Source organism: Chiloscyllium plagiosum, unplaced genomic scaffold, assembly GCF_037043375.1.
Source record: "Chiloscyllium plagiosum isolate Xiang-an unplaced genomic scaffold, Cpla_swu_hap1 HiC_scaffold_6, whole genome shotgun sequence".
NCBI lineage: Eukaryota > Metazoa > Chordata > Chondrichthyes > Orectolobiformes > Hemiscylliidae > Chiloscyllium > Chiloscyllium plagiosum.
Window position 1 is genome coordinate 58,973,198 of NW_028270144.1, and position 21,832 is coordinate 58,995,029.

The 21,832-nt window shown below is 41.6% G+C and overlaps 1 protein-coding gene across 8 annotated transcripts in view; it reads right to left on the bottom strand.

The window, feature by feature from the left end:
* The window catches only part of LOC122550578 (protocadherin Fat 3-like), an 801,871-nt gene that overhangs the window by 753,130 nt on the left and 26,909 nt on the right, over positions 1-21,832 (bottom strand). For 7 of the 8 annotated variants that reach the window (XM_087988029.1, XM_087988032.1, XM_087988030.1 and 4 more), the window contains exon 2: positions 8,440-8,590. The exons of the other annotated variant lie outside the window; for it this stretch is intronic. The gene's annotated coding sequence lies outside the window, so the exon portion shown is untranslated. The remainder of the gene's footprint in view (positions 1-8,439; positions 8,591-21,832) is intronic. 8 annotated transcript variants of the gene reach the window in all.

The following is a 21,832-nucleotide window of genomic DNA, read 5'->3' on the forward strand; positions in this document are numbered from 1 at the left end:
TCCTGGCTCTTCTGAGCTCTCTCTTTAGGTCTTTCCTGGCTACCTTGTATCCCTCAAGCACCCTAACAGCCTTCACATCTCATCCTCACATAAACCACCTTCTTCCCCTTGACCAGAGATTCCACTTCCTTCGTAAACCACGGCTCCTGCGTTCTACAGCTTCCCTCCTGCCTGACAGGTACATACTCATCTAGGATACACAGGAGCTTTTCCTTGAATAAGCTCCACATTTCTAATGTGCCCATCCCCTGCAGTTTCCTTCCCCATCATATGCTTCCTAAATCTTGCCGAATCACACCATAATTGCCTTACCCCCAGCTGTAATTCTTGCCCAGTAGTATACATTGATCCCTTCCTATCACTAAAGTAAACATAACAGAATTGTGATCGCTATCACCAAAGTGCTCACCTACTTCCAAGTCTAACACCTGACCGGGCTCATTACCCAGTACCAAATCTAATGTGGCTTCACCCAGTGGTGGCCTGTCTACATACAGGGTCAGGAAGCCCTCCTGCACACACTGGAAAAAAACTGACTCATCTATAGTACTCGTACTGGAGTGATCCCAGTCAATATTTGGAACGTTGAAGACAACTACCCTGTCTCTCTCACTCCTATCGAGAATCATATTTGCTATCCTTTCCTCTACATCTCTGGAACTATTCAGAAGCCGAGAGAAAACTCCCAACAGGGTGACCTCTCCTTTCCGGTTTCTAACCTCAGCCCATACTACCTCAGTTGACGAGTCCCCAAACATCCTTTCTGCAACTGTAATACTGTCCTTGACCAACAATGCCACACCTCCCCCTCTTTTACCATCTTCTGTTCTTACTGAAACATCTAAATCCTGGAACCTGCAACAACCATTCCTGTCCCTGCTCTATCCATGTCTCCAAAATGGCCACAACATCGAAGTCCCAGGTACCAACCCATGCTGCAAGTTCACCCACCTTATTCCGGATGCTTCTGGCATTGAAGCAGGCACTTCAAACCAACCTCTTGCTTGCTGGTGCTATCTTGCTTCCCTGAAACTTGATTTTGGACCTCCCTACTCTCAACCTTTTCTATACTAACTACAATTTTGGTCCCCATCCCCCTGCTGGATTAGTTTAAACCCACCCCAATAGCCTTAGCAATTATCCCCCCCAGTTTATTTTTTGGTTAGGAGGAGGAGGATGGGTGGTTGACAAGACCAGAGTAGTGTTTCGGATAACGCAACCACACAAATATATGACTTCCCAGAAGTCCTTTGCTCCTCCCTCGCACCTCTTGGCAAATAGGTTTTTTAAAATGAAGTTGGAACAAGAGAAACACTTTTCAGCATGCTTTTACCACTACTTGTGTGAAAAGTTGGAGTCAAACTCCCACAGAACCAATGTTTTTTAGTTTAGCTTTCAGCAGTAGATGGAAATTTCAAGCTGGATGAGGAAGCTGTTATTCTCCTCTCTGTTACAGCCAAAAGCTGAAGTTCTCGCTGATGCGAGAATTACACAACACAAATCAGTTTTACTGACTTTGCGTCTGCCAAACATGTGTTAATTTGATGTTACTATATTGGAACGGTTCCTGTTTAGCAGGTAAATAATCAAAAATTCTGTTAAGTTTTTCAAGAGAGTTAAACTTAGACAAATCCTTCTTTCTTTTGTTTCTATTTTAACTGTAGAGTAAGAATATTGTGTGTTTGCTTAAAATAGAGTGGTAGAACTAATCGAATTCCATTTGCAACACGGCACCTTACTCTTGCTTTTAAGAAAGAAAATGTTAGGGTCTAGGCCATCGCCTTGATATATTTGAATGGGTTTAGTCCGGTCCAGAACAGCAAACAAAACAACTCAAATTATAAAATATAAAGTAAGACAAAGGAATTTATCTGAACTCAATCAGGTTTAATGACATCCAGAATTTCTTTTCACACAAATAGTGGTAAAAAGCATGCTGAACTTTCCAGTGGACAGGATACCATCCGTCTGTGACAGCATTTTAACCTCATCAGTAATCCTCTTATTATGTGGAGATGTCAGAGTTGGACTGGGGTGGACAAGGTCAAAAATCTAACGACATTGGGTTCAGTTCAACAGATTTATTTGAAATTGCAAGCATAAACCTGTTGGACTATAACCTGGTGAGGCTTGATTTTTGACCTCTTTGGAGATTCCCAATCACAAAGAAGGTAACGGGATATTTGAACTCTTGGAGAGATAATTTACTTTAGCCAGTCATGTTCTTATAAGTTAGAAATCAACAAGTGAGGAGCGAGAATTATATTGTACATGTGGAAATTGGTAAGTACTAGTGATGAATAATGGTTAAATTTGTAGCCCACAGCTTAGTTCCACCAACTGGAATCCATCAATTTGTGACAACCTTAATTCAGCAAAGTGCTTTTTATAAGGTACCGTACAGTTATTTGCTGCAGATTTATAAAGTATTGGGTTACACTGTGCCAAAAACATTCACTTTGCGAGTAATTTGCCATGATCTAAGCAAACGTGCTCTACATCACTCACAAAAATAAAACACATTTAAATGCAATAAAAGGAACATTGTGTGAACTCACCTAACTCTCAATTTACATACCCAAAGCCAAATAAACTAAGTGTCAAATAGGCTCTCTCGTGATGTTAGGGGATCTACAAATTATGTTGGTGATTCAGTGCAACAGAATAAAAGAGCAAGTTTCCCAATAGTTGTATTTAACTATTATATTAAAATGTTGGAGGTGCCAGTGTTGGACTGGGATGCACAAAGTTAAAGTCTCAACACCAGCTTATAGTCCATCAGGTTTATTTGGAAGCACTAACTTTCGGAGCACTGCTCCTACAACCACCTGATGAAGGAGGAATGCTGCAAATGCTAGTGCCTTCCAAATACACCTGTTGGACTTTAACCTGGTGTTCGGAGACTTTTAACAGTGTATTAAGTGTTGGTATCATTTTCGAATAACAGGGCAAGTGCTCTACAGCTGAAAATGTGTTGCTGGAAAAGCGCAGCAGGTCAGGCAGCATCCAAGGAACAGGAGAATCGACGTTTCGGGCATAAGCCCTTCTTCAGGAATGAGGAAGGTGTGCCCAGCAGGCTAAGATAAAAGGTAGGGGCGTTGGAAATGAGATAGGTGGAAGGAGATCAAGGTGAGGGTGATAGGCCGGAGTGGGGTGGGGGCGGAGAGGTCAGGAAGAAGATTGCAGGTTAGGATGGCGGTGCTGAGTTCGAGGGATTTGACTGAGACAAGGTGGGGGGGGGGGAAAAACGAGGAAACTGGAGAAATCGGAGTTCACCCCTTATGGTTGGAGGGTTCGTAGGCGGAAGATGAGGCGCTCTTCCTCCAACCGCCGTGTTGCTCTGGTCTGGCGATGGAGTCGTCCAAGGACCTGCATGTCCTTGGCGGAGTGGGAGGGGGAGTTGAAGTGTTGAGCCACGGGGTGGTTGGGTTGGTTGGTCCGGGTGTCCCAGAGGTGTTCTCTGAAACGTTCCGCAAGTAGGCATCCTGTCTCCCCAATATAGAGGAGGCCACATCGGGTGCAGCGGATGCAATAGATGATGTGTATGGAGGTGCAGGTGAATTTGTGGCGGATATGGAAGGATCCCTTGGAAGGGAGTAAATAGGGGGATGTTTGGGCCTGATGAGGGAGTGGTCTTTTCAGAACGCTGATAGAGGAGGGGAGGGAAATATATCCCTGGTGGTGGGGTCCGTTTGGAGGTGGCGGAAATGACGGCAGATGATACGCTGTACATTTGGAATGTGCAGCCCTCCCATCCCTCCGTTCCAACCCCAACCTCACCATCAAACCAGCAGACAAGGGAGGCGCGGTAGTAGTTTGGCGCACCGACCTTTACACCACTGAGGCTAAACGCCAGCTCACGGACACCTCCTCCTACTGCCCCCTGGACCATGACCCCACCTCCCACCACCAAACCATCATCTCCCAGACGATTCATAACCTCATCACCTCAGGGGATCTCCCATCCACCGCCTCCAACCTCAGTCCCACAACCCCGCACCGCCCGTTTCTACCTCCTGCCCAAAATCCACAAACCTGACTGCCCCGGCCGACCCATTGTCTCCGCCTGCTCCTGCCCCACCGAATTCCCCTCTGCAGTCCTCAACAGGATCCTGTTCCCGAGTCCAACAATTCCCCACCTACGTTCAGGACACCACCCACGCTCTCCACCTCCTCCCATGATTTTCACTTCCCTGGTCCCCAACGCCTTATCTTCACCATGGACATCCAGTCCCTGTACACCTCCATCTCCCATCACGAAGGACTCAAAGCCCTCCGCTTCTTCCTTTCCCGCCATACCGACCAGTACCCTTCCACTGACACCCTCCTTCGATTGACTGAACTGGTCCTCCCCCTGAACAACAACTCTTTCCAATCATCCCACTTCCTCCAAACCAAAGGAGTAGCCATGGGCACCCGCATGGGCCCCAGCTATGCCTGCCTCTTCGTAGGATATGTGGAACAGTCCATCTTCTGCAGCTACACTGGCACCACACCCCACCTTTTCCTCCACTACATCAATTACTGTATCGGCGCTGCCTCGTGCTCCCACGAGGAGGTTGAACAGTTCATCCACTTTACCAACACCTTCCACGCCAACCTCAAATTCACCTGGACCGTCTCAGACTCCTCCCTCCCCTTCCTACTCCTTTCCATTTTTATCTCGGGCGACCGAATCAACACGGACATTTACTATAAACCGACTGACTTCCACAGCTACCTAGACTACACCTCCTCCCACCCTGCCCCCTGTAAAAATGCCATCCCATTTTCCCAATTCCTTCGTCTCCGCCGCATCTGCTCCCAGGAGGACCAGTTCCAAATCTGTACAACCCAGATGGCCGCCTTCTTCAAGGACCGCAATTTCCCCCCAGACGTGGTCGACGATGCCCTCCACCACATCTCTTCCACTTCCCGCTCCTCCGCCCTTGAGCCCCACCCCTCCAACCGCCACCAGGACAGAACCCCACTGGTCCTCACCTCCCACCCTACCAACCTCCATGTACAGTGTATCATCCGCCGTCATTTCCGCCACCTCCAAACGGACCCCTGCACCAGGGATATATTTCCCTCCCCTCCCCTATCAGCGTTCTGAAAAGACCACTCCCTCCGTGACTCCCTCGTCAGGTCCACACCCCCCACCAACCCAACCTCCACTACTGGCACCTTCCCTTGCAACTGCAAGAAATGCAAAACTTGCACCCACACCTCCCCCCTTACTTCCCTCCAAGGCCCCAAGGGATACTTCCATATCCGCCACAAATTCACCTGCACCTCCACACACATCATTTATTGCATCCGCTGCACCGATGTGGCCTCCTCTATATTGGGGAGACAGGCCGCCTACTTGCGGAACGTTTCAGAGAACGCCTCTGGGACACCCGGACCAACCAACCCAACCACCCCATGGCTCAACACTTCAACTCCCCCTCCCACTCCACCAAGGACATGCAGGTCCTTGGACTCCTCCATCGCCAGACCATAGCAACACAATGGCTGGAGGAAGAGCACCTCATCTTCTGCCTGGGAACCCTCCAACCACAAGGGATGAACTCAGATTTCTCCAGTTTCCTCATTTCCCCTCCCCCCATCTTGTCTCAGTCAAATCCCTCGAACTCAGCACTGCCTTCCTAACCTGCAATCTTCTTCTTGACCTCTCCACCCCCATCCCACTTCGGCCTATCACCCTCACCTTTACCTCCTTCCACCTATCGCATTTCCAACACCCCTCCCCCAAGTCCCTCCTCCCTACCTTTTATCTTAGCCTGCTGGACACACTTTCCTCATTCCTGTTCCTTGGATGCTGCCTGACATGCTGCGCTTTTCCAGAAACACATTTTCAGCTCTGATCTCCAGCATCTGCAGTCCTCACTTTCTCCTCCAAGTGCTCTAGAGGCCTAGGTTAATGTTCAAGGTCACTGTTTAATTACCCTACAACAGCTCGTGGAATTTCATCTTTTTTTTAAAAACAAAAAAAAAAATTGAAAGCCAATCTGAAACTCTTTTCTACAAACCTAAAATAATCTACATGGGTTAATGGCCAATTAAATCCAATAAGTAGAATGAGGTCATGAGTAAATAAAGGGGCTTGTCGGAGACAGACCTGAGGCTGATGTGCTCCTAACAGTTTTGATAAGGGGATAAAAAGTGGACTATTGGATTTTAACTTTCATTATCTGCTTTTTATACTTGTGATTTTAAATGGAATAAAGTTGGCTCAATAAGAAACATAAATCTAAATAGCTGCAGTGGTTACCTTACCACAGATTGAGACAAGCTTTGAGATCCTTGTGTGGAATAAATAGTGTGTAATGAAATTACCAACATTGACTCCTTAGGCCATTTCAGAGGCCAGTTCAGAGTCAGAGTCAATCACATTGCTGTAGGTCTAGAGTCACATGTCAACCAAATGAGGTAAAAATGACAGATTTTCTTCCATAAAAGGACCATTGTGATTCAGGTGGATCTATATAAGAATTGACAATTGTTAAACAGTGGGCGGCATGGTGGCTCAGTGGTTAGTACTGCTGCCTCACAGCACCAGCGTCCCAGGTTCAAATCCAGCCTCGGGCAACTGTGTGGAGTTTGCACGTTCTCCCAGTGCCTGCATGGGTTTCCTCTGGGTGCTCCGGTTTTCTCCCACAGTCCAAAGATGTGCAGGTCAGGTGAATTGGCCATGGTAAATTGCCTGTAGTGTTAGGTGTATTAGTCAGAGGGAAACGGGACTGGGTAGGTTACTCTTCGAAGGGTTGGTGTGGACTTGTTGGGCCAAAGGGCCTGTTTCCACACTGTAGGGAATCTAATCTAATTCCAGCATATTATTGAACTCAATTTACATTATCTGTCATGGTGGGATTTGAACACCAACAATACATTTGCCTTTAGATTACCAGCCTAAATGACAATACCACTATGCCACCACTTTCACTTGAATTCCTCTTCCTCACCTGATCTCAACAGAGTCTCTGCAATGATTATAAGTGGTTGCAATAGTGCAAGGCATTCATATTATTTACTCCACAAGACTTCTGGTTTAAAAAAAAAGTGGATAATCCTAATCTGCACTCGACTCCAGCCAGCTTGAGTAAATTTAATGCAATATAACTGTCGATGGTTATGAAGAAACTGATCTATTCGCTAAAGTCCTTTAGAGAAGGAAATCTGCCATCCTTACCTGGTCAGTGCTATGTACGACACCAGAAAATCCTCTGAAGTGCCTTAGTAAGTCATTCAGTTGAAGGACAACTTGAATGGCCAAGAAATGCTGGTCTTGCCAGCAATACACATTTAATAAAATAAAATTAGAAAAGAAAATACACACAAGATTACTTGTGGACTTCCAATAAGATGGCAAATGAACATTAAAGGTCTAAATGTTTTTCCAATTTCATCTAAAAGCATGTTGTATCAGCAAGACCTAGATTTTTACCAAATGCTTTCATGAATTGCTCTGGCTTTTTTCTTTTGAGTTGGGTATCTTGCAGTGTACCCCATCAGTTAGACAGTTTCCTTTGTCCTTTTTCCTAGTTCAGGAAAAGTTCAAGATAATATTGACACATTGAAGGCAACAATGCAGTATTTCCTCACCAATACGATTTAAATATTAAGAAAGAGTGCAAAGATTGAGGACAGTGGTGAATTAGAGTCAAATCAAGAGCAGAAAGAAAAAGAGAGAAGAGAAAGCTTAGATGAAGGGGTGGGGTGGGGGGGGAAAGAAATGGAGGTTAAGAAAAGCAAATGTAGAAAAAAAAAGTGATTTTTTAACTTTTAATTTATTCCCTTTCGGAATGAGACTCTACATTTGAAATTCTTTTCTTTCCGTGTTAGAGAGGAGTTGGTTCTCTCTGAAGTACTAAATCTTCCCATTAAAGTATTGTAACCAACTTTGTGGTATCTTAAATGGGACAGTTAACATGCAAATGCAGAACTCAATCGCAAGTTTATGAATGTAATGTCATCGTTGCATGAAAAAAACACAAAGAATCTAGCAATGTATGAAAAGTCACAATTTACAAGGTACCCCTTGCTTAATAAAAGCTGAACAATTTTAACATTGATAATTGCAACTCATCATGATTTTACTACTAATTAGACAGAATTTTCTGATCCACAGAATTTTAATCTAGCAGAGAACGGTAATTTAACTCAATGAATTCTTATATTAAGTGTTTTAGAATTTAGTTATTTTCTAGAAAACAAACAATTAGGATCTGTGCATTGGTGTCTGGTCCTATTTCTCACACTTGGCAATTATCCAAACTTTTGGACTTGCCAAATTGCACGTGTGACCTTTTGCAAAAAAACTAATTTGGCTGTTATTGTAAGAAAAATAGGGTGCCCTTGCAGCAAAAAGCTTTTAGTTTCAGGTAGGAAGGGGCATGGGAAGGGATCAGCCTGAAAAAGAGTTTCAGACAGGTAGCAAACTTTTTTTTAACCTACCAGTGTTTAACAGTTGATGCAGTTACTGAGACATGCCAAGGAGGTTTTCCTATTGAGTCTATATTCCACCCATTATGTTGCAAGCTTGTCGAGATCCACAAAATGTTTATCAAGAAGGTCACTGTTCATAATGGATCCTTTCAGGTGACAGCTTGAATAGGAGGACAAGATAAATAGACCAAAATGTTACTTTATTTCTTGCACAATCTTATATTCTCATGTAACAACTCAGGATTTATGCCAAATAAGTCACTTAACAGCATACCAAAAGTATAAAACAGCTCACAGATGCCTTGTTTACTAGGGCAAACTCATTCATTAATTTCCCTTTGGAAAGCAGCCATCAGCACAATGGGACAATTTTTTTTCCTATCTGACAAGTTCATTATTATTATTGACAGCATGCACGTGATTATACAGACCCCAATTTTCAATCCAATAGTTTTAATCAACAGTAGGGAATTTAATTTGGTTAAGAGACAGCTGGTCTGCAACTGTACACAAAAAGTAGACTTGTGAATGCCTGTTAGCTTGGCAATCATTCTGCCTTCATTTTACATTAATCAATGGAGTAACAATTATTTGAAGGCCTATTAAATCTAGAAGAATGGTTCTTTAGAGTCCAGGGATATTCTCTTCAGCCCTGGTCTTCACTCATTGGCATTGTTGCAATAAAGGACTTAATGATGATCTAACAAAGATGCTCCATCACAAACGCAATGATGGTATTAACTAATGCAAGGGTGAAATCTTGTAGAGATGACAGGGGTCTCACCCACCAACTGGTGAGCTAGCAAATGCTCTACTTAGTCTCTTTTCAGAAAAACCTGCCACATTATGTGCTCACCACATTGGATGCCACTCACACATCCAATAGGCCAGCAGCAGGTCTTTCTCCATGACCCTTGATCCTCACGTGTGGAAGTTCAGTCTAGCAAGAGTTGCCAATCATAGACTTTTGTACTCAGCAGTGTCAGCAAGGATGCTGCCAGCATGGTGTCCAAGGTCTTGGACCGTGGAAGACCTAGGCACAGATGAGTGACAGTGGGAGGGGATGTGAGATGAAGGAATTGACAGAAAGATGCAGGAGTGGCCCTCAGCAGACTTCCATGGCTGTCAATGAGTTTATGATCCAGCTGATGTAACTATTAGACAAGTGAGAGCCCAGAACAAAATCTGGCCTGACAGATCAAATTTTGCTTTTTCTAATTTAATGTGGCCGTCTTTCACTAAAACATCAGTGTGCAAGTCATCAATAACTTGAACGTTTATTACACAAAAGAAATAAAGTTTAAAAAAGGCTGTCCAAATATAACACTTTAAAAGATTTCACATTAAAAAATATCCTAAATATCCACCCACCAAATCAATTTACAAGTGCTCAAGAACCACAAAAAGTTTCCTTCGAATCAAACCTGGTGCTGTTTCTTTCAGTTCTGGTCCTGAGAGCTGTGAAGCCTTTTTCGTGAATCATCAGACAACTGAGATCTTAGACATTCTCAGCTTTGAATAACCAATGCAGATTTTACTCTTGGTCTGAACACTTTATAAACTAAAATCTCTTCCACTGAACTAATTTTCTCCTAACTTTTGTGAGTAACCTCCATTATAGGAGAAACTATATACACAACTGGCATCAGTTACTTCCCCTTCATGCTGCTCAAAAGCTCTACAATCCCTTTTTTTAAAGCTAATAATTATTAGCCAGCTAATGCCTCTCATTGTTTTTGTTTAGATTAGATCAGATTAGATCACTTACAGTGTGGAAACAGGCCCTTCGGCCCAACAAGTCCACACCGACCCGCCGAAGCGAAACCCACCCATACCCCTACATTTACCCCCTACCTAACACTATGGGCAATTTAGCATGGCCAATTCACCTGACCTGCACATCTTTGGACTGTGGGAGGAAACCGGAGCACCTGGAGGAAACCCACGCAGACACGGGGAGAACGTGCAAACTCCACACAGTCAGTCAGTCAGTCAGTCAGTCGCCTGAGGCGGGAATTGAACCCGGGTCTCTGGCGCTGTGAGGCAGCAGTGCTAACCACTGTGCCACCGTGCCGCCCCTGTCATAAATCCCTACGATAAATAGATTTCCATTAATACTCCTGGAGGCATGAACTGCTATAAAATCCTTGTTCTGAAAATAATGACCTAGAGTCAGACTAAACCCACTTGGCACTAATTTAAGATCTAAAAATGCTAAAACAAAATTATATGAATGTGTTTTATAGAATGTGAAATTTATGTATAAAATAAATAAATCACATACCGTTTATAACCATGGCCTTAATCATAATGTAGTGGGGAGTGGGTTGCAGATGGTAAGGTCATCACCTGTCACCATGAGACACCTTTACTAAATTTACCACAAGGATGTGCCTCAAACTTCATCCAAAAGATTCCAGTTTTGACGGAGGGGTTACTATATAGCCCAGGGATTCAAACCTCATTGCCCCAAGATAAAGTCAGCATAGCCCTACCATACCATAGGGTATGGTAGGGCTGAAGAAGGGCTTATGCCTGAAACGTCGATTCTCCTGTTCCCTGGATGCTGCCTGACCTGCTGCGCTTTTCCAGCAACACATTTCCAGCTCTGATCTCCAGCATCTGCAGACCTCACTTTCTCCCCATACCATAGGGCTACTCAGAGATAAACAATGTTTGTTTAAACTCAGGATCACTACACTTCAGATGAAAGCAGAGGTTGAGAAGGAGAGTCGTTCATGGCAACCTCAGCCAGTGTGGGAACTGAACCCATGCTGCTGGTGTCACTCAGCATCGCAACCAGCCAACTGAATTGATGACTGGCCTGGAAAATGTGCAATGTCATTACTATTCTAATGAATGTTATAGATGATTCAACACTGTTGCTGTGCTTATGGCTAACAGTTGATTGGATGTTAAGTTGGTCAATCAAGGCAAAGACAAATGCTAACCAGCCAACCACAGAATACTGATGAAATAAACAGCAAATCAAACTGGGACTGACTGGCTTTGGCAAATGCAGAGGGATTTTCAAAGTTCTGGGACAAATTGCGGTTTTCTACTATAGTTTTCTGTAGGGTTGAAGAACTGTTGAATGTTATGCAAAAAGAATCCCAATCAGTAAGAAATAAGTAAATTCATTCTGGGGGTCAAAAAGTTTTTGCACTCAACAACGACTTCAAAATTAGATAGACAGTCATGGTTATGAATTATTTATTATCCAAGGATTACATGAAGGCTTGGCATCCATCATTTGAAACCTTTATTCAGCTAGCAAATTGTAATTTTTCTTTTTTGTTTCTCTCAAACATGTTAGTCTGAGTGACCGTGGGGGATATGATGAAAGATTTTATTTAAATCGTAGGTATCAGATTAGCTTGTTGTTTAGCTTTGTGCAGGTACAGTTACTGTATTATTAATAAGTTGTTATTTTTGTTTAAGTTATCAACTTGATATCCAAGATCTGTTATTTATAAAAGTCTGGTCAAAACAGTTGGCAGAATTGAGTTATTGAAAATTTTAATTTCACTATATTGCAAATCCAGGGAAAGGAAGGCTGATTTGATTTGGCTTGCTACCCCTGGTCAAAATACGATAATGTTAACATTTTCAGAGACTTCTGGCTTACATTGTAATATTTTCACAGATTACTGGCTTATATTGTGACATTTGCACAACTGCCAGAACTTAAAAGATATTCCTGATGTATTTTAGCTACATGTAAGAAGAGTGAACAGATAGTTTAAAGTGTTTAATCAAAGAGATCTTCAATTAAATATATGCTATATCTAAAACTAATAATCTGTTTGTTCACAGTAAATTAGATCAGAAACCTAGCCTATTATCTCTGCCACACTTCTATCATGAATGCCAAACTAAGATGAAATAATATAGTGGAAAAATAGTGAATTGAAAGCACAGGCAAATTTAAAACATTAAAATTAATTATTGCACACCTATCATGTATTCTCCTTATGCAGTGCACATTTACTGTTACCTATCCAAGTGTTAAGTGCTGGAGAATGAAAAAAGATTAATATTTCATGCTCATACCTGTTTTCTGAATGAATCTAGTCCAATAACTCCTTGGGCCAGGTTACAAGGCAAGTCTTCAAATCACTGGCATTACACCCAATTCTGCAATGACTACCTCATTCTACACACCTGAGTCTTCACAACTGACAAAGTGCCAAAATAGAATGGGGATAGCATCACACAAAGCTCTACAATCTTCATTGCCTCCAACCACTGCTTTGCTGCTCACCACTCCCCAAGAAGTGATCTGCAATGTTACAAGTCTGCAAGGTTCAACTGCCATGCATGCTTTTCTCTCAATTTTAAATGGACAACAGAAATGCCAAGTACTCAAGTTCTGCAGCCATAGCATTAATTTTTGATGGATCAGAAATTATTCATGATTCAAACAATAAAATATTCTAACAGATTTGTACTGATTATGCAAATTATTGTGATAATTGGTCAAGAGACAATTGGGCCAGTTTTATTCCACTTCAGTTGCGACACAGTTGTTAGCCATCTTGCCTCAATGTTCAGGTTCATAACTTCAACTTATGAATCAAAGCACCCTCTCCAAAGCATCCACATCCTTTTGGTAATGTGGCAACCAGAACTGTATGCAGTATTCCATGTGTATTCCAAACCTGTAATAAGTAATCTAAAACTTTACAAACTAATTAGGGTAGAGAGATCATACGTTATAAGGTGATGTTGTCAAAACAGGACAGTAAGGAAGACTTTACAAATATAGAACAGTATACAAGTTCCATGTAGTGCAACATGAACCCATGATCATGGTTGAGGCCAGCTTCACGGACACGGAACTTGGCTATCAGTTTCGGTTTGACGATTCTGATTGTTGTGGATCTTGAAGGCCACCTTGGATGATGTTTACCTGAAGATTAGAGGCTGCATGTCCTTGACCTGAACTGTTCCAACTGGGAAGGAACATCTCTGTCTGGCAATTGCTGCAGGTGTTTATTCTTCCATCATTGTAGCGTCTGTACTGTCTTGCCAATATACCATGCCTTGGGGTTAGAGAAGTGCAGCATCATGAGGTTATCCATGAGCTTGCAGTAAAATGAAGGACTGAGCTGCCAGTCCTTGGAGATGCGCTTGTCCAAGTATGATACTGATTCTGAAGAGTAGTCCATGATGAGTCTGATGGTAGGATGAAACTTGTTAATATAGTTGTGTATTCATTTCAATGATTCCTCACCATGACTCCAAGGAAGAAAATTTCAATGTATCTGGTGTAGAACATCAGTTGGAGGTCTTGTGCAGCAGAGGAGTCTTGCTTGAACTTGTGTATGAAAAATATTGGCAGATTTAGATCCCATGGCTGTTCTGTGCCTGAATGAAGAGCTGGTTGATGAAGGTGAAGATGTTATAGTGAAGGTGAAGAGGTTATGGTCAAGGATGAAGCTGATAAGTTGTAGTGTTGTGTCTAGAGATTGGTGGTTGTTGGTATTGAGTACCAAGGCTGTTGCAATGATGTTATCCTGGAGGATGCTGGTGTAGAGTGCAGAAATGTCCATTATGACTAGGTATTCAGAGTGGTTAGGCAGAAGAAAAAAAAATCACTTCAAATGACAACCATTTAAGTTTAAATTCATATGAATTATTCCAGTCTATAGAAACTTGAAAGATGACCAGCAATACACCCACTTTTTCTTCAGGCTCTTCAAGTACACTGGGATACAGATTATCAGATCCTGGGAATTTAATGGCCTTTTTTCCTATCAAGTTTCCTCATGAATACTGATTTTCTTCAGTTCCTCCATCTCACTAGATCCTGTGTATTCCAACATTTTTGGAGTGTTATTTGTGACACCCTTTGTAAAGATTGAACCAAAAGGTGCGTTTGGTCTGCTATCCTTTTGCTCCACTTTATAACTTGCCCTATTTCTGATTGCAAGGGGCCTACATTTGTCTTTACTAATCTTTTCACATAGCTAAGGACATGCGTGATTGAAAGAAAAATTAAAACAGTATATGCTCCAACTTGAAATATTTTATGTTTCTAAATGAAATAATGATAAAATTTTCATTTTAAAAGTTAAGATGGACGTAATTTGCCCCCCACATTACCCCTTTTCTCATCAGCAATCTTGCATTCCTGAATTCCTGCTCCTTGATCTTCCTGGTCAATGCAGAGTCTCCCCATTTGTCAAGTCTACTTTGCAACCTCTCCCTTCACCCAAATCTCAGGGTTGTGGCCTCTTCCCAACTACATGAGCACCGAGTTGCAGCCTCTAACACCTTCCCAACCAACCCTCACTGCTTCTCTCCCGGACTTGTTCTTGCTCAAGATCAATATTCAATCCAAAAGTTGGAAATGTTGGGGAAATGCTTAGTTAACGAAGTGGAGGTTTGTAGGCTTGCTACTTTTAAAAGGTTCTGTCTTTTCTCTCCTCCTTGTCAGACTGAGTTACTTTTTCCTTTTGAATGAAACTGACTGGTGAAAACCTGGTTGCTGAGAGCTATGTCAAAATCACTGTGCAGTGTATAATGAATGTAATGACAGGTGCATATCACATTCTCAGTGAAGCTTTTAATGAAGTACATGCATACAATGTTGGAAAAGGTAGATGAATTTCAAATGGAAACTCAAATATAAAGGAAGGGAGTGTAACTCTTGACTTATTGAAAGTAAAGCCTTTTAACACTGAAGGATAGTTACTGTAAATGTTAGACATAATTCTAAATATCAACAATACCAGCATTTATAAAGTATTATTGCAATAAAAATGTTCCAAGGTGATGGCAGAGGAGTTATCAAAAAATTTGGCATAGGTACATAATGAAATATTCGAGTGTATGATGAAAGCTTGTTCAAGGAGACAGATTTTCACGAGTGACTGAAGATCAGAAACATTTAGGAATGGAATTCTAGAATTTGGATTTCAGGCACCTGACAGCAGAGCTGTCGATGGAGGAGTTATGGGGTGGGGGGATATGCAAGTGTGTAGATTCGGTAACCAAACCCTCAAAGGGTCATTGACCAAAGCAGGTCACAAAGATTAGATTACATTAGATTACATTAGATTACATTAGATTACATTAGATTACATTAGATTACATTAGATTACATTAGATTACATTAGATTACATTAGATTACATTAGAGTGTGGAAACAGGCCCTTTGGCCCAACAAGTCCACACCGACCCGCCGAAGCGAAACCCACCCATGCCCCTACATTTACCCCTTACCTAACACTACGGGCAATTTAGCATGGCCAATTCACCTGACCCTGCACATCTTTTGGACTGTGGGAGGAAACCGGAGCACCCGGAGGAAACCCACGCAGACATGGGGAGAACGTGCAAATTCCACACAGTCAGTCGCCTGAGGCGGGAATTGAACCCGGGTCTCGGGCGCTGTGAGGCAGCAGTGCTAACCACTGTGCCACCATGCCACCCACGGTGGAGGAGTATGTTCATAGGAGAGGTCTGATCTAAAAAGGAGTTTACTTTAAAATGTTATAATTTTGAATTTTAATTCTCATCACTTTGGGAGCCAAGGTAGCTCAGCAAGTACAAGGTAAAGGATTGACAGGACCTGACATAAGATAGACTACTGTTAGGATTTTCCTCTGATGTTAATACCAGACAAGTCAGATTCCAACCTGATTGATACATCAAGTTTCACTTTTACAGCAGTTATATGGATACATACGAGTCTGCAGATGTTCTGTAATAGAAAAACAAATTGAACTACACAAAAAAAACAACACAAAGCTAAACACCTGTACAGTCCGTTCTCTTATGATCTTGATTCGTAATGAATCACACAACAGCTGCGCGATTTAAACTAATGGGGTAGGAATTGTGTTGTGTTATACCCAATATAGGTAAGGAAAGTTCATGTCTGTAAATAATAGTTTAAAGTTTTCAATTATGTTAAAGCCAATTTGCATTGAAGAAATTGTTCATAGAAAAAAAAGTTTAAAAGATTTTAAACATTAATAATAAAAATCTTAAAATCAAAGCTTCAAACTGTTTCCCACATCAGGCACTACAGAGACTTATTCCCAGACCAAGAAAACCAAAAGATAGTTGCCATGGTCCTACTGATCTTTCATTATAGAGACACTGTAGTGGTCACCACACCTTGGGCAAGGGAGGTTTACCTCAGCCATTGTGGGAATTGAACTCATGCAGTGATGTCACTCTACAGTGAAAACCAATCGTCCGGCCATCTGAGCTAAGTATTAGAATGGCTGGCTCATATCATCTAGCCAGGTACAATTAGTTCATGAAGACTTCTCTGCATCAAGTACATGGGAATAGGCAGTTATGAATTCTTATTCATTGCTCTGTTCATCTCTTAATTGCCCTATGTTGCTGTTCTTTGCCATTTTCCCACCCTTCATGATTTTTGAGAGCTAGGCCTTCTAACTTGATTGATAAAGGAGATAAGGATATTAATTGATACTTTCCAACAGGGAGATGAAGAAAATACCCACATATACTGTACTGAACCAACCTACCCAAGAACCACAACTTTCATCATAAAATGATGAAAAAGCTTCCATGATGCACAGGACTTACTCTGTTCAATCCACCCTGTGAGAGCAACTTTTAGCTATGCAATTCAGAATTCATTACAGCTGCAAACTTCATCAGAATTCTGAAAAGTCTTTCACTTCAGAAAGTGAATCCCAAAACAAACTAGGCCTGAACCATCTGTAAAGATTGATCTCATTTTCATCTTCAAATACAAGGCTTATCCTTCCTTTAAACCTTTGTATCTATATTTTAACCTAGTAACTTTATCACTTCCTATTGAGCAATAATTGTCTAATAAACAAACCTATATTAAAATATAGGTTATTATGCTGGTTTTCTTACTAGAGCTGTATTCAAGGTTATACAAATTTGTAATTCATTGACTTTTGGAGGACATCCCTGTCTATGGTGTCAGATATCTGAATACATCTGCAAAGAGTATTTTTCCATGACAAGCTGCCACTTTGTGAAGCAGCTGTGTTAATTTGCATTCGGCAACTCCATTAGAACTTCTGTCAGTAAGTCACTGACTTGGAGGCCTTTATTTTTCCCTGAAATAGTTTACTTTTAATCCCCAAGGATTGACAATGCTGGTTAACTACCAATAGATGGGCTTGTAGTTAAGCAGTTTCTGTTACGTAGTTAGACTTCGCAGCAAGAGAGCAAGTATGTAATAGTGTATGTGTGTACATGTGAGAGAGAGCATATAGTGTAGTGGGTCGCCTGTGGTGTGACATGAACCCAAGGTCCCGGTTTAGGCCATTCTTATGGGTATCAAACATGGCTATCAGCCTCTGCTCAGCCACTGCGTTATTGAGTATCACAAAGCTCGCCTTAGAGGATGGTCATCTGACGATCAGAGGTCAAATGTCACTGACTGCTGAAGTATTCACCGACCATGAGGGAATATCTCGGTTTGGAAATTGTTGCGCGGTGTCCATTCATCCGTTGTCGTCTGCTCTCACTGATGTACCATGCCTCGGGGCATCCTTGCCTGCAGTGTATGAGATAGACAGCATTGAGTCACATGAATACCTGCCACGTACATGGTGGGTGATGTCTCCATGTGTAAAAGTGGTATTTGTGTCAACATTCTGACATGTCTCGCAGTGGTTGCCATGACAGTGTTGTACGGTGTTGTGGTCAATGTTGTCCTGAAAGCTGGGCAGTTTGCCCAGTTCAAATGGTCTGTCTAAGATTTGGCAGTTGTTTAAAGATGAAAAGTGGAGGCATAGGGAAGATCTTGGGAAGGTGCTCATCCTCAATGTGTTGCAGGCTGCAAAGAACATGGCGTAATATCTCCAGTCCCAGGAAGTACTGTGCAACAAAGGGTATCCTATCGGATGCATCTCATGTCTGTCTCCTGAGGTGGTAATTACGGTTTCTCGCTGTGGCATGTTGGGACTGGCAATCAACGAGTTCAGCATCATACCTTATTCTTAAGAGGGTGTCCTTCAGCACCTTCAGGTGTCAGTTAAATTCCTCCTTATCTGATCCTGTGTATGAGTAGGGCTTGTCCGTAGGGGATAGCTATTTTAACATGTTTTGGGTTGAAGTTAGAGAAGTTCAGCACCATGGAGGTTATTCATGGTTTTGCGGAAGAGTGAGGTACTGAGGTGCCGGTCCTTGATCGAGATGTTGTCCAAGAACAAGACAGATAAGGAGTAGTCCATGGAATGTCTGATGGTGGGATGAAACCGGTTGATATCACTGTGTAGTTGTTTCAATTATTCCTGGCCATGGGTCCAAAAGGAAGAAAATGTCAGTATTTCTGGTGGATAGTGCTGGTTGGAGGTCCTATGCAGCAAAGAATTCTTGTTCAAACTTGTGCATGAAAATGTTGGCATAATGAGGTGCTAATTTTGTCCCCATGGCTGCTCCATTTGTGTGGATGAAGAACTAGTTGTCAAAGATGAAAACACGATCTGCAAGCAGCCAGTCCATGTAACATTTTATAAATTCCTACTTTGGAAAATAGAACCAGTCTGACTCAAGATTTGGATACAGGCAGACTCTAACCTCACACCTTTAATGTATTGTCGGAGATGAGAGGTCACTTTTTTTTAAATATATAAAACCTTAAGTTATCTTGAGAATATGATGTAAAAGAAGTTGTAAGATTTACAGGTTAATGAACTGAAACCTGTAACCCATTCTAAAAGAAAAAAGACTTAACAGCAATCCAGATTTGTTCAACATAATGGTTCAGTTGCATGACACTAATCTTTTACTATAAAATCTGCGTTTTATGGTCCTGCTCCACAGCTACCTGATGAAGGAGCAGTGCTCCAAAAGCTAGTGCTTCCAAATAAACCTGTTGGACTACAACCTGTTGTGTGATTTTTAATTTTAACTTCTGGTTAACTATACCATGAAGTCCCAGTAACCTGATGGACACCTGATGACCACACTCCCCCATACAAGGATCACACCCCTCTCACCACATGGAAACAAGCTTCCCACTCCCACTGACTGTTAACAAAGCCAATCCCTAACCCCAACAAACAAACAACATTCTTGGTACAACAAGCAATGAACAAAGTTGTTAACGACAAAAATAAACAGCCCAATACCAAAATTATGTACACTGTACCAACAAGACACCAGATAGCTCAGCCTATGATTAGCTCCAATATCCTCCTCACGGCTTACTGGACCATTTCATCTGTTTTCTATAGAATCTCTACACTGCTGATAGAGACCATTTAGCCCATCAAGTCTGCACTGACCCTCTGAACAGCATCCCATTCAAATCCACACCTGATCCTATCCCTGTAACTCAACATTTACCGTGACTCATCCACCTAATTGACCCATCCTTAGACACTATGCGTTAATTTAGTGTGGCCAATCCACCAAGGCGGCACACCTTGGGGACTGTGGGAGGAAACCAAAACACCTGGCAAAAACCCACACAGACACCAAGAGAATGTACAAACTCCACAGTCATTTGCAATCAAACTTACCTTCTGGTATTGACCCTTTTATGAATGGGAACAGCTTCTTGGTATCTACTCTGTATAGATTCCTCAAGATTTGAAACTATCAAACCTCACCATCTTCTCAACTCTAAGGGGAACAGTTTCGACTTCTTCAATCTATCTCATAATTGAGGTTTCTCATCCTAGAATCATTTTGATATTGATACCACGAATGACTGTGATTGGCACTTCCAAGTAGTTTAAAAGATAATAACCTACTCCTGTGCCTATTGAAGTCTCTTGAGCCTGCTCTGCCAATCAACAGAACAATGGCAGATCTGACACTCTATAGATCCATTTTCTTGCCCCTTCCCAATAACACTATTTCCTACTGATCAATAATCTACCCCAGCCTGAAGTAGACAGACTCTTACCTCCTGCAAAGACTTTCAACAACTCTCAAATCTCAGGAAATTCCTCCTCATCTCAGCCTTAAATTGGCTCCCTTTTATTCTGAGGCTGTGCTAACTGCTCCTAACATGTTCATGGTTGGGAAATCTCCTCTCAGCATTTCCCTTGTCGGATTCTTAAGGACTTGACATGTCTCAATTAGATAATCTTTCATTCTTTTAAATTCCAAGGAGTACAGTCCCAACCTATTTAAACTTTACATATAGTGCAATCCCTCCATACACGGATCATCCGAGCTGACTGAATTCTTCCCTGGGATGAGGGCTTTGTCTTATGATGTAAAGGTGAGCATATTGGGCCTTTATTTCTTGGTGTTTAAATTAATGAGAAGTGATCTCACAGAAATATGCAAGATTCTAAAGATGCTTGATATGGTAGATGTTAAAGGCTCATTTCCACTGGTTGGGGAATCTAAAGCGTGGATGACAGTCTTAGGATAAGGGGTGTCATTTACCGTTGAGATTGAGAAATTTCTTGACTCAAAAAAGGAGAGTGGACATATGCAATAATCTTTTCGAAGATCGCCGATTTTTTAACATTGGGCAATGAACATTCAATACATCTTATGTAGGAAAGTAGCTTTAAAACTGCAAATAAAGCACATGAAATATTATTGCATGTATGAAATTGTTCATGCTACCTTATTTTCGGTGTTATATATTTTAATTGAAATATAAGCATAAAATAGACACAATGACAATACCATGTCCAAATGGAATACCTTGCGTATTTACTTAACGCTTAGACTGTTCCATTGAAAAGAACAAGCACATAACACAAAGATCACGACAGAGGGTGAAATAAAGCATGGATGGCACAGACCAAATGTTACAGGACTAGCTAGTGAAACAGTGGAAGAAACACATGAAGTTGCAACAGTGAAATATGAGGGTCAAAGATTAAAAAAAACATCCATTCTAACCACTGTGGGCTTACATAGGAACAGTAGTAGGCCATTCACGCTCTTCAGCTGTTCTACTATTTGGATGACCCTTGTATTGAAGAATCACTGCATTCGAAACATTAACTCTACTTTCTTCCCCAGATGCTGCCAGACCTGTGTTTACCAGCAATTTCTGTTTTTATTTCAGATCTCCAGTATATACAGTCTTTGTTATTTTCTGAAAACCAGCAATTCCTGGTGAGCAAAATATTTAGATGAGTGAACTTTGTGGACTGGTGCAATTTAACTGTGGTTCCCTATTTTATTCCATTCACTCCTAAAACTATGATTATTGTGTGTGCAGGGGTTAGGGATTTAATGAAAGTGTTATATGCCAGTTTATCTGTTGTTAGTGTCTAATTGCATTTAATAAATAGCAATTATTGTCCAGTATGGTAATAGAGTCTATTTTCTATCAACTCAGGACAGAAAATCAGATAAATAAAGGTAATTCTTGAACTTATTTTAAAATCTAGCTTGTATGATGAATCGATGTACAGTAAGAAATTTCACTAAAAATGCAGAAGGATAAGCACTC